General features: G+C 41.9%; 1 protein-coding gene across 14 annotated transcripts in view; it reads left to right on the top strand.

Annotated features, from left to right (window-relative positions):
• heph (polypyrimidine tract-binding protein 1 heph) overlaps window positions 1–12,214 on the top strand; it is a 435,707-nt gene that overhangs the window by 129,149 nt on the left and 294,344 nt on the right. Inside the window, exon 2 of one of the 14 annotated variants that reach the window (XM_076625714.1) lies at window positions 7,212–7,264. The exons of the other annotated variants lie outside the window; for them this stretch is intronic. The gene's annotated coding sequence lies outside the window, so the exon portion shown is untranslated. The remainder of the gene's footprint in view (window positions 1–7,211; window positions 7,265–12,214) is intronic. 14 annotated transcript variants of the gene reach the window in all.

Raw genomic sequence — 12,214 nt, 5'->3', positions numbered from 1 at the left:
AAGTCATTGACCTTTAGGTGTAGGAGTAACTTTGCTATGAGACGGTGTTTCGATACCAAGCACGTCGATTTCGTTAAAGGACCTTTAAAAAGACACTTTTTGCACGAGCATTTCGATTCTTATAAAAGTCACGTTATTATTAAGATTAAGATTCTTCGAGAAAATACGTACTTAACCGCCGTGTATCGTTGATAATTCCCTGTTTCGTTCTTATTTCATGGAAATACGAGTGGAACGAAGAAAGATCGAATCGAAAGACGCTTAATGGAATCAAAGGAATCGCGTGTTCTCTACAGCGATCGTTAGTCGCGAGATTATTGGCGAACACAGAGAAGGACACAGGTCGAAACAAGACGTTCACGAGGCGATAGTTAATCAGTGGCCAGGCTTTTTGTTCGGTGCAGGACAAGAGCCAGAGAACACAGACATAAGTTTGCCGGTGCACGTTCGTCGCTCGACATATGGCAGTCCTCCAACAAGTGGCAGCGAGAGCCCAGTGTACAAGCTTTATGGCTTCGTGTTCGTCGTCCATTGTCTGCCCTGACGCGTCGCGTTACGCCTGTCCCTTTTGAGAAAATCGCGCGCATTGTTTCGCCCCGTTATTTATGGACTGCCAGCTTTACTTAACTTTATTCGCGTAGATATTAGGTAGATTGGATGAATCGTAGGAGAAGGAATTATCATCTCGAGAGTTTGGGAATCGGCATTTGGAATATTTGCAATTGAGCTTTTAAAGTTTGGAACGCTTGGAATTTGGGATTTATAAATCGAAGACTGAAATTTGCGAATTAAACGTGGACATTTGACGATCGAAAGTGCGATTTCGGAAATTGAACGTGGAATTTCAGACTCGAAATTTGGCGTCTGCAAGTTAACACGTAGATATTTGAATGTAGAACCTCGGTTCTACCGATATGCGCGTCGATCGAAATTTTCTAAATTCTGAATCCTGTCTACGATCGATCGATACCAATCGAGAGAGTTAACTATTTAATCGCAAGTAAATGTACGATTTTCCCGCGCGATGCACCAACATCCGGCGTGTCCTTCGCCAGAGGACAATCACATCGTCGTTGGTCCCGACACTCTCAACCTAGTACGCGCGATTGTAAGTAAAACATTGACCAGCGAAGGTCAAGGCGAGTGCTCTACCAGTTCCAATAGAGGGATTTCGTAGTCTCCATTGTTCTCGGCAAGCTGCCGAGTCCGGTGATTATCTCCGGACTATCTAAACTCCCCATCGCGTTATGGGAACGTAGGCAGCCAGATCTTTACTATCTTTGTTCGTAACTTTCCGTGGCACCGTGTCCAAAGCTTAAAAAAAAAAAAAAAAAAAAGGGAAAAGAAAAAAGGCAAAAAAGAAAGAATTTCCATTTTGACAGCAGGAAGTATCGCAGATTAATCTTTCAATATGACCATTTAAATCTTTTTCGATTCTTCGGTTGATTTAATTTCTATTTTATTTCTTTTCGATTCTTCGTTCGTTCGTTCGTTCGGTTTTTTGGTGCTATTAGTTTTAGGAATTACGCGCCCGTATTTGGGGTCGATAAATGGCACGACTAAAAAAAATTAAAAAATGTACGTTCTAAAAAGTCCTTTCGCTGAAATTTTTTACGTTTTTAAGTTGTGCCGCTATCGATGTCAAACAACGATATCGCATATTAGACGGTCTAATGTAGCGAAGAATTTTTGTTTAATTAGAGCCTGTACTTTTGCCGCAGAGTGTACACCGTCACATACTAAGTCGCGATTTGAATTACAATCGGCGCATCCCGGTGTCCCGTCCAGTCGGGTCGCCTCTCGTTAACCGCCCGCCATTCTTATGTAATTTTATGCTAAATTTCCGCCACCGTGCGACTCACGCCTCTTACATCAATCCCCTTTTCCCATGAAACCACGCTCTCCGCGCCAATTTCTCTCCTGTTGCTCCCTTTTCGTCTCTAAGATCCATTCCTTGTTTTCCATTTCTCTCAACCTCTCTTTTTTCACCAAGCTGCTCCTTTTTCATCGATTTTCTTTCTTCTTCGTTCTTCCTGTATTTTCGGTTTCATATTATATTAAGTTACCGAGGATATTTTACATCATCTTATCAGATAAGCCATCCCAGATACTTCAACGTAAATGTGTCGTTTAATGGATTAGAATTTTAAGTTACCGTTTGGAATTTTTAATCTCTGTTCTCAATTTTATTTATTATTATCGTTGTTGTTGTTATTATTATTATTATTATTATTATTATTATTATTATTATTATTATTATTATTACTGTTATTATAATATTCAAAATTGAATATTTAAAAATGTAAAAACGAAAAGTCTTTATAAATATCGGAGTATATTTCGTAATTACGAAAACAATTCTTATCCGGTACGTTGCCTCTCGAAGGCAAACCAAGGAATTGGTTTCCCGAAAAAAAGTGCTCCAAGTCGGTACGGAATTTCTCTTTCTTCGGGCGCTTCCTTACCGCCAGCGAGCGAACAAGCATTCTACTTTATCCTCTCGTGGCCAGAGAAACGAAGAACCTCTGTTTGCCGTGGAATCGATCGGAAAAAAGTTCAAAAGTGCCGCCTCTTTCGAAGACGTCGTTCTCTCGCGAAATCTTTAAATCCCGAAAATATGTACTTGCTTAATGCACGTAGATAGCGGAAGGAAAGAAATCACGCAAGAAATCTAACTTTAGATATGCTGGATTTAGCATAGTTGACAGACGTAAATCGTATAGTCGACGAACAAACTTCCAATTTACAATTCGCCGGTCTCCCTTTTCTTAGTAGCCATCTCCATATTTTGCCGCCTCCGTAGTTTCCTGCGGGATTACATCTGGCATACAGTTAATAACGAATCTTCAAAAGGTTGACGGTTATGAATAAATTGAAACTTCATTGGCCAGGTTGCAAACTCATCGGTATGCAAATTTTCTTACGACCAGCCGTGTCCCCTCCATTCGAGACACGACCACCTTCTCTTTCTTCGTCCTCTGTGCTTCGCTCTTGCCGATCTTTTTCTTCTTCGAAGAACGGTCTTGTCCTTCGAACGATTTTATTCAATTCCTCCTTACGGCCGCTGGAGTCAGCAGCTCCAATTGCGATTACTTCGGTTAGTTGACATTGGAATTTTGTCGATAAGGCGCGTTGCTTGGCTTATGCTTAACTTAACGTGTATGGTTATCATAGTTATCCGTGGATGGAACGCGAACGAGTGGAGTTTAAAAGTCAAATCCGAGTGTTTGCGATATTTCGGATGACGTTTCTTCCTTTGTATCATCACCAGAATCGCTACACTGGAGAACTACTTTTTACTAAAACGATCGATTTGTCATTTTTCAACGAGTTTCAGTTTCTATTAAAGTACTTCTCTGGCGTAACACGCGCCTAAGCCGACAGCTCTTTCAATTCGTAAGTTTCTACTATAGTTTCTAATTTCATGCTACGGTAAAGAAGCTAAATTTATCGTGTATTGTAATAAAGTGTCTTTGTCATATTCCGTGCTTCTTAGCACGTTAATCGTCGTACGGGTTGTACCATGCTTTTTTCACGTTCGAAGAGACGAGCGAGACAGCTTGATCGTTACGATTGCGAGAAAACGAAGAATCTTTCTTATTTCTTTCTATGTTGCGACGTAGATCCTTTCATCGTCAGAGACACGCGTCTAGGACAGGTTGACTATCGGTGATTTTGAGAAAACGAAGAATGTTTTACTCGAAGAAGTCATTCTTTTTTCCTCTCCGTTCGTCGCTCGCCAAACCATCGTATGACAACTTGTAACAAAATTAATAAAATTCCGTCCGTATTTTCAAGAGTAACGCGAAGCGATTTTCCCTAATTCTGTACCGATCTTCGCGTCCTAATCGCGAAAAAAATACTAACACAGTTTTTTGATAAATTACTCTACCCTTCAAAATCTACGCTCGTCTTGCAAAAGGGAGAGAGGAAAAAGCGGAAGAGCGTATTCCGATAATTGATAATCGTGCACTGGCCACGTGAAAACACCGGTGGGTTCGTTCGGGAATTGAAGTTTCGAGACAAGCTGGCGGTTGGATCCGGGGCCGATTCAAGGATCCATATTATACGAGCGGTAAACGCGGACAATCTCGTTGTATTTTCTTCCGTGGCCTACCGACGGTAGAGAAATATGAATTATTACTCATTACGGACCCGAGAGCGGCGAATAGAGGCCGACTTGCATGAAAGGTAGCGTTAAAGGGGCAGTGGGTGGGGATGGATAGGCGCGATTATAAGTTGGCGAGATAATGGCGGTGCGGTACTTTTAATTAAAAAGGCTGCCGCCGACGCGAATTACGTTAATACGGCCGGAACTTGCGAAAATTTGTCTCCCTGTGTTTCGCGGCCTTCCGTTGTGAATGTCGCCCAGCGTTTCAATCTCGCGAATTTTAGGTTACGTCTTTGAGACGAAGAATAGAGACGTCGGGGTTACGTCCGATAGCCAACGCTAGCGAGACTGCAGCGGAGAATAAAACGCGGATATCTTAATCTCTCTTCGTTCGATTCGGCTTTGAATCGCCGATGTTTGATTTATTTGTGGTCATTTAGACATAATCCGAATAATAAATTTCCGAATTTTTAACTTACTCCGTACAATTTTATCATACTCCGCTCTACCTCGTAGCGAATAAAACTCGTGCTTCGGCTTTCCATCCTCGTTTCATCCTCGTATCGCCCGTCTTTCTACGTACAGCGTCACGCAGAAACTGGAGTCGAAGGTTAAAGTTGCAGCTTTCACCTACGACAACTTGCCATTGCCCGTGACTCGCCCTCTGGTCTCTGTACGTCCTCGCCATCTCCTCGACGACTTGCTCGACGTCTCGTAGACTGTCGAAGCTACCACCACCCTCTGTACAGTGGCTGCAAAAAGTATTTGCATACCAAGTATCTGACGGGAGAAAGTTTAAAGTTGCCAAGTAAATTTGTGTATATGCACCGTGCGTTCTGGACTCCGCGTTATATTTATTCACCGCCCTCGTCAAATGCGATTCTGTTTTTTAAAATTCCGTATTCGTGGCAGCGCTCGCGTTTGAACTTTCTCTCGTCTCCTGTATATTAGGAAGCTTTCGCGCGTCTTAAAAACTGGCCCCTACGTAAACCAGCCTATTTCGAATAAAAATTCCAACTCGAAACATTCGCAAAGATGAAAATATCGTTTTCGTATAACTGCAAGGATTTGATATCGCGGAAATTAAATATAGTGGCTGATCAAAAGGACGCCTGGTTGAAAAATAAGAGTACTTAGGAGCAAATACTTCTTCCAGCCACTGTAGTTCGGGGAAAAGGAGGAAATTGTCCTGGCAGCGTGTGCGCGCGGGACAAAGGGAACGCTTCCGGCTAGGAGGGGTACAAAGTGTGCGCAAGTTCTTCTTCTTTTCACTCTGTTCTTCTAGTTACCCCGTCTTGTCTGACGGTTTTCGGTTGGGGAACGAAGACTCGTTTTTCTTTCCTCCGAGGGCGTTCTGACGTGGTTGCTCGTTAGGGTAATGGCCGGGTTGCTTTGTGGCCTGTAGATTTCGGGGTGAATTGCTCGGGGTGGAAGTTTTCGGAAAGGGGTTGCCGACGCTGGAGATAATAATCGGCGGAAGATGTTGTTTAGGGATTGAGGAAGTTGGGAGTTTTTTTTTTTTAGGTATAATGGGGGGTGATGTGCATTATGATTGTTAGGGTGTGTTATAAATTACGCGTTATTTTGCACAATGTTTTATATTTTGTATCCTACACTTTATTGTATTCTACGTGTGCTCGGGGATAAAGGGGAAAGCAGCGATGACGGAGGTTAAGTCGAAGAAATCGAATTTTTTTGAGGGAAGAGAATTTGGTATATACGTATGATGATATGCATTATGGCTCTTACGTCACGTTCTGTTGTACAGAAATCTTACAACGAAATTGAAAGAGAATTTACGCGATGTATCTCAGAATTTATAGCCCGAAATTTTTATGATAAATAATCTTCCAATACGATGTTAAATGTGCTACGAATTTCCCAAGTAACCCAAGATTACAAATACGGGGCGGAAAGACACGCGACTGGCTAATTTCAGTGACGCTATTCTGCGTGTGCATAGTTTTTTCTTTCGTTTTCGCAATCGTTTTATGGTAAAAGGTAACTCTTAATGACCGATCGCCTAGGTGGCCTGATGTAATTGCACCGAATCTCTCTCTCTCTCTGTCTCTCTCTGTCTCTCTATGGAATTTCCTTAAAAATAGAGCGTGGAAAACGAAGCAAACGCAATCGAGCAACCAAAAGACGTTGTTCCAAAAACGATAGCGAACGTACTCCCTGAAACGTGTGACAATGATAATAAAAAATGCGGTTGAGAAGGCTCGAATTTTACGCAGCGTCCCGACGTCTTTCCGATGTTCCAAGTACATAATTTCCAGGTATTAATAAATGACTATATATATATATATTGGAAAGACTGCCGTCTTTCTATTTCATTTAAAAATTATTGCCAATGAAAGATTCATCGAAATTTGACTCCATTCGCTTGTCAACGCATCGTAGTTTTACGTATTATTCGCAATATTTTTCGTTGTTATTTCGTTCGTTATTATTTATTGGTTAATACCGAACGTCTGATGAATAATGAACAGCGAGCGTGGCCGTACTGTCGACTCTGAACGGCGAATTCCGGTTGGCCGGAGATTTTCATCGCGTTTTATTTAACAGGCTGACGCACGTGCGGCGGCTGCTTCTTGCGGCACGTTCGCGACACCCGTTGACACCAGGCTGGCCCTGGTTTTGATAAAACACGCGCCGGAAATTTCGGCACCTGTTACGCGCGTGTAATGGCGCCCGGCGACATCGATGTCGCACCGTTTTACCCCCCTTTCGATTAACATTCTGTCTATTTAGTTCTTTCACCGTTGCTCCTCTCTCTAGACGCTTCGACGATTTCAGAAATCGTGAAATTTATTTGGGTGTTACGAAACTGCAAATAATATGGTTTTACAGTATGATACTTTAAACGACATAACGCGCAATAGTAAGACGATACGAGTAGTATCTCGATCGCATTTCGTTGATCGGAATAGAATTTTCACTCGCTATTTAGGAAATATTCAAAGCAACGAATCCAAGTAAAATCGTCATGCATTGAAATCTGTTGAAATTCTTTGGAAAAACGAAAATTAGTTATTGGTACGCTATTTTGCATACAGTTCCCAGTGGATTCTAACTTTTTCCCTTTTCTGTGTTTCAGGTGAGTTTGCTCCCCGTTTCCTGAGGAACCCAAAGACTTTTCGCGGCGAGTTGGTGAGTTAAGGCTAAAAGTTTCGTAAGAATCCCTGCCGTTAAGGGATCGACGGAGGGTCTGACCGAGCATATTCGCGTATATCACCATAAACATGACCCTTCCAGTGTCCATGAAGAAGAATTGTCCCTCTAATGATCCTGGCGCGTAAAAACTAGCTCGAGTACTCAAACACGAGGACAAATTAGGTCATAAGCCTGAGAATTAAAATCGATCGTCGTAACGCGTGCGATCAAAATGAAAAAAGTTTCGCTATAAGAATTAGTAGATTACCAGTCGCCGGTAAACGACTACAATGCAAAGAGGGAATTTCGAACGTTATCCAAACGTTCGTTAATTAATTAAACCTTCGTTCGAATCTACGGTGTACGTAATAGATCGGTATATAGTGGCTGAAAGACGATATCGATTTTAAACGAAGAGGTATCGAGTCGTAGGAAACGTTGTGTTTCATCTTACTGTAGATAAACGCGCGGCATCGTGTTTCGCTGATGCGTTCGTACGTACTTTTCCCTTTGTTTCTTAAAGAGTATTCTCTCGATACAGCGCGTCTGTGTAACGTGCGTTCGAAGCGATCAGATTTTGTTTTTTTTCAAAAGCATTTGTCGACTATACGACGAACGTGTCGTAAATGCGAGGAAACGTCAAAGGTGGTTTTTAACCGGCAGAAAATTCGACGATGGTGATCGAATAGAATCAGCACCGAGCGAGTCCTTCAAATTCAAAACCTCAATTTTTTGACGATTTTTTGAAAATGCGATCGAGAAGATAGTTGAAAAATGGAAAAAGGTGGTAGAAAACGCCGGTCGTTTCAAACTAAAATAACGAATTTCTTTTATCGAAGGTTGGAGTCAACAAACGACGTTACTTACGGGACGATACGATGAAAAGTTGGAGCATTAAAAACGAGCAAAAACGAAATAAAAAGATTAAAGCGAATTATTTTATTTTCGAACGGAGAGCGTTAACAACGTATCGTCAAAAATTCCGTGGGTTGTTTAATTCGGCCGCTGTAGGTTAATTAATTGTCGTTAATTAGCGCGGCTCTTTTCTCGCGTTACGCTAATAACGCCATGGTAATGCCGTTTTTTAATTACGCTCTATTACGCCACCCTTTTATTACGTTCCCTGGCGCGACCCGTTTCGAAACATTTAATTAGCCCGGCCGTCGAACGCCACACGAAATTGCCCCGTGAAAATAGCCAAGGTGCCATCACGACACCCGGGATGGGATGCTTGCTTTCTCCTCGCCTTTCTCGTTTCGGAGCCGATATTTCCGCTCTCCGACGGCCACGTTGTCAGCTTCTCGTCCACGTCTATGACCAAATCTTTCCACGCGTCTGTTTTCTTCGGGATATTTTTTGCAACGGATGATGCTCGGGTATCGCTAGACTTTGTGCGATGCCGTGTAGCGTGGGAGAGTCGGGCATCTCTTTGACATATTGTTATTTCGATATTTTGTATTTTTCTTATTTCGGATACTGAGTTGGTTTATTCCGAAAGAAATATCTTTTGTAGTTAGATTTTATCGGGTTGTCGCGTTTGAAGTTAAAGATCGTTCTTTTTTATATAATATAATATATAATTTTATATAGTATTTATATATAATACAAAGGTGAGAGTAAATTTGGCGGTTACACTGCCATCGTTATTCGTTAAAAGACATTTTTGGAGGGGCGAAGAGGAACAGAGATACTTTTGTTCTATTTCCAAAAATATTTTGCAGAGACTTCTTCTATGAGTCTCGTCGTAACTCTTTCGATTCACGGAGAAAGAATATTCATAGCTTTCACAATCGGAGTACAACTGAACGGTGGTTAAATCCAAATAGAAATATTTAACATAAATTCGAAATAGGGAAATTCTCATAGAGAAAAGATAATTATCGTTCTTCGTGAAGTTACCTTATAAATGCATTATTTCAACTTCCTTAAACTTCTTTGAAAAATCCTTCCCCGCGGAAAAAGCCTCAAATAAAGAATCTCTTATCTTGTGTTTTTGTGGTACAGGGAACTGTGATAAATTTCGGTAAAATTACGATAGAATACGTGTACAAAACGGAGGTCCTTTTATAAAGATTGCTAAATAAAGGATTTTCCACGATGTGGCAGAAGAATTGTAATAAAATTCCCTTTCTGCCACGACGCACGAACGAAATGGAAGACCCTTCGTTCTGTTATCCGTCGACTTATATTTCAGTCTGTAACTTGAAAAACAAGGACAACGTTAATTCGAATTCTCAGTTTAGCGGTAAGCGATGCGAGTCGTTTTAATAATTGCTTTCTTTTCTCAGACGTAATCTATAGTCTGCTCGCAAGGGAGGATCCTTAACCCAAAATAAACTCCCGAAAGTCCAACTATTTCTCGTTATAGCTCGCCGTAACATCGGCAAGTTCTTTTTACCAAAGGACGGTCTTAATTAAAAGGAACGACTTTTATGTGGAAACATTTTTTCAATTTTTTACGGTTTGTATAACGCAAAATAGAAAAATAGCTGGATTTTCGAAGGCCAATCTCGCCGCCCCTTACGGCGAATTTAGGCAGCAAAGGAAAATTGCGTGATACGCGCGATCTTTTGAAATTGCGGCTTGTATCTTCTCTCGTCTGTTCGACGCATGGCTAATTTTTTCTTTTCATTTGGATCGACGCTGTTGGCATTCTAATTCGCAAACGATCGTAGAATTAACGGTTAACGCGGTGGAGAAAAAAAGAAGGAAAGAGATGGACTGGCGTACGATTGGGAAATCGATGGGGCCGTGTTGCCGGTGAAATTCTAAATAACCGATTGCACCCCAGAGAATCAACCACCAGGCGATTCGTTTGCCAACCTCGTCGAAGAGGAAACGGCGTTACCCGTTCGCAAAACGAAATTGTTTTACCGGTTTCGACTCATCCTCCCGGTTGTCACTTTCCCGTAAATATTTATCCCCCCTTTTTGTTCCTAATTCTTTGTTTCTTCTCAGTTGTTAAATACTAGCATTTGTTGTTTACTCTAAAGATCTTGCCTATCTATCTTTACTAGAAAGACAAAGAGTTACGAGTCATTTATCGCGGACGTGTATTTAGTAAGAAATTAGTATACGGCACGAATAGCCACGTAAAGCCTATAATAAAAGTTAAGCGTGATTTGACCGAGCATCGAGATTCATTTACCCTGTACAAAGTTAGCTGGTAGTGTACTTTCCCAACGATATTGAGTCTCATAAACGCATCATTTTCTCCCAAGTTTCTCGAATATTCGCATAAGTGGTCGGTTGCTGTAGAAAGACGTCGTAAGACACGTACTGTCGGCCCGATACATCTGCAACGACATTTGATCAAGATTTCGTACGATTTAAAGTCTACGTACCGAACAATGTTTAAATACTGTCGTGATCTTGTAACTTGCGTATACATTTTCAAACTGATTTCAAGTGGAATAAGAGTTGCCAATGGAATAAGGATGGAAACAAGAATGAAACTATACGAGTCTATGAATGCATCAACGCGATCGCGATAGTTTCCTAATATTACCGATATAATTTCAAAATGGTTCTCGTGACGCACAAAATGCGTTCGTAAAAGATGCGCGTAAGTGTTGGGGGGAGGGGGGTACTTTGGCGTATATTAGTTAGGTACATTAGCGATCCCTGTTTCGGAAATTCAGTCACTACGATCGCAAACAATCGCGACAGGTGGCCCTTTGTCAGAGAGGGGAACGTTGTCGTCCCGTAGTCGAGCGCGAGCGCATGCACGCGGTATTTATCTGGCGGAAACCGTGGCCATAACTTCGTTTCCATGGGAATTGTTTGGCAACAGGTGGGGAAAATTTCCACGCACAGGCCAGCCTGCACAGCCTCGTTTTGTCGTTCCAACCCCACCGAAAGCTCTCTCTCTCTCTCTCTCTCTCTTTCTCGCTCTCTCACCGCCCCTCAGCCATCCTCGCTATTTCCCCCACTACGCTCCACTACGAACGGAACAATTTCTGTTTTCCACTCTACCCCCTCCGTTTTCTATCCACGTAATTTCGCTACTTTTGCCAATTGTACGGCAGTTTTCAGATGTGTGATGTATTTGTTGCGTTCGAAAATTTGGAAGGAGTTTGGAGGAGGAGTGGTGGGAAAATGATCGTCGGAAGAATTTCTTTCGGTTTGGTCTTTCCATGTTCATTTTTACTCCTCGAAGAAGTCAAATTTTATAAATCCTTTGTCCCATGAAAGTTAAAGTTAGTAAGTAAAATTAATAAATTGAGAAAAGTAAATTAAATTTGCAAGTTTCGAAACTATTCGTAGAATTGCCCATTTCTATAACTAAGTGTGAAGGCCTATCTTAAAAAATGGCTATTTTTTTTTTAGAAAAGTTGAAAGAGACGAGCGCGGAGGCGAAAACGTGGCAGCTTTCTGTTTCCATCCTATTCACGGTTACGAGGATAACGTTTTCAGATTATTTCGTTCGCAAGCAGGTCTAGAAATGGCCACTTTTTAGCATCCTCGTTTCTTTCTTCGTTTTCGACACTTCGTGTACGTGCATGTATATACGTGACACCTGCAAGCGTTTCTGATACAAAGTACACGCATAAAACGAGCGAATTCAGCCAGAGGCGGTCTCCGTATATTGCACCCCCGCGGATTGTCGCCGACATCGACGCGACGACCCTTGTACCGTGACTCTGATCTTCGACGCGATCACCAGAGAGCCTTCTAATTAAAATCTCGGAACTTTTTCCGTCCCCCGACGCGTTTCCACCTCGGTGAACAAGATCTGTGAACAGGGGACGAAAGGATCGACGGTTCAGGGATGGGAATAATTGAAATCGTTCAGCCACCCCTCGCGCCAGCAATTAACACGCCCGACTACTGGGTGCCATCTACGTGTCTTTTTTCTTTCTTCTTTTTGTCATTTCCGTCTTTCTTTTTCGAAAGGTTTTTCGGCTTTCGCTCGGCTCTGTCTGCTGAGATTTATTTAATTTTTAG

Source organism: Bombus vancouverensis, chromosome 16 (assembly GCF_051014615.1).
Source record: "Bombus vancouverensis nearcticus chromosome 16, iyBomVanc1_principal, whole genome shotgun sequence".
NCBI lineage: Eukaryota > Metazoa > Arthropoda > Insecta > Hymenoptera > Apidae > Bombus > Bombus vancouverensis.
Note: the sequence above shows the minus strand (reverse complement) of the source record. Positions and strands in the feature narration are given on the sequence as shown.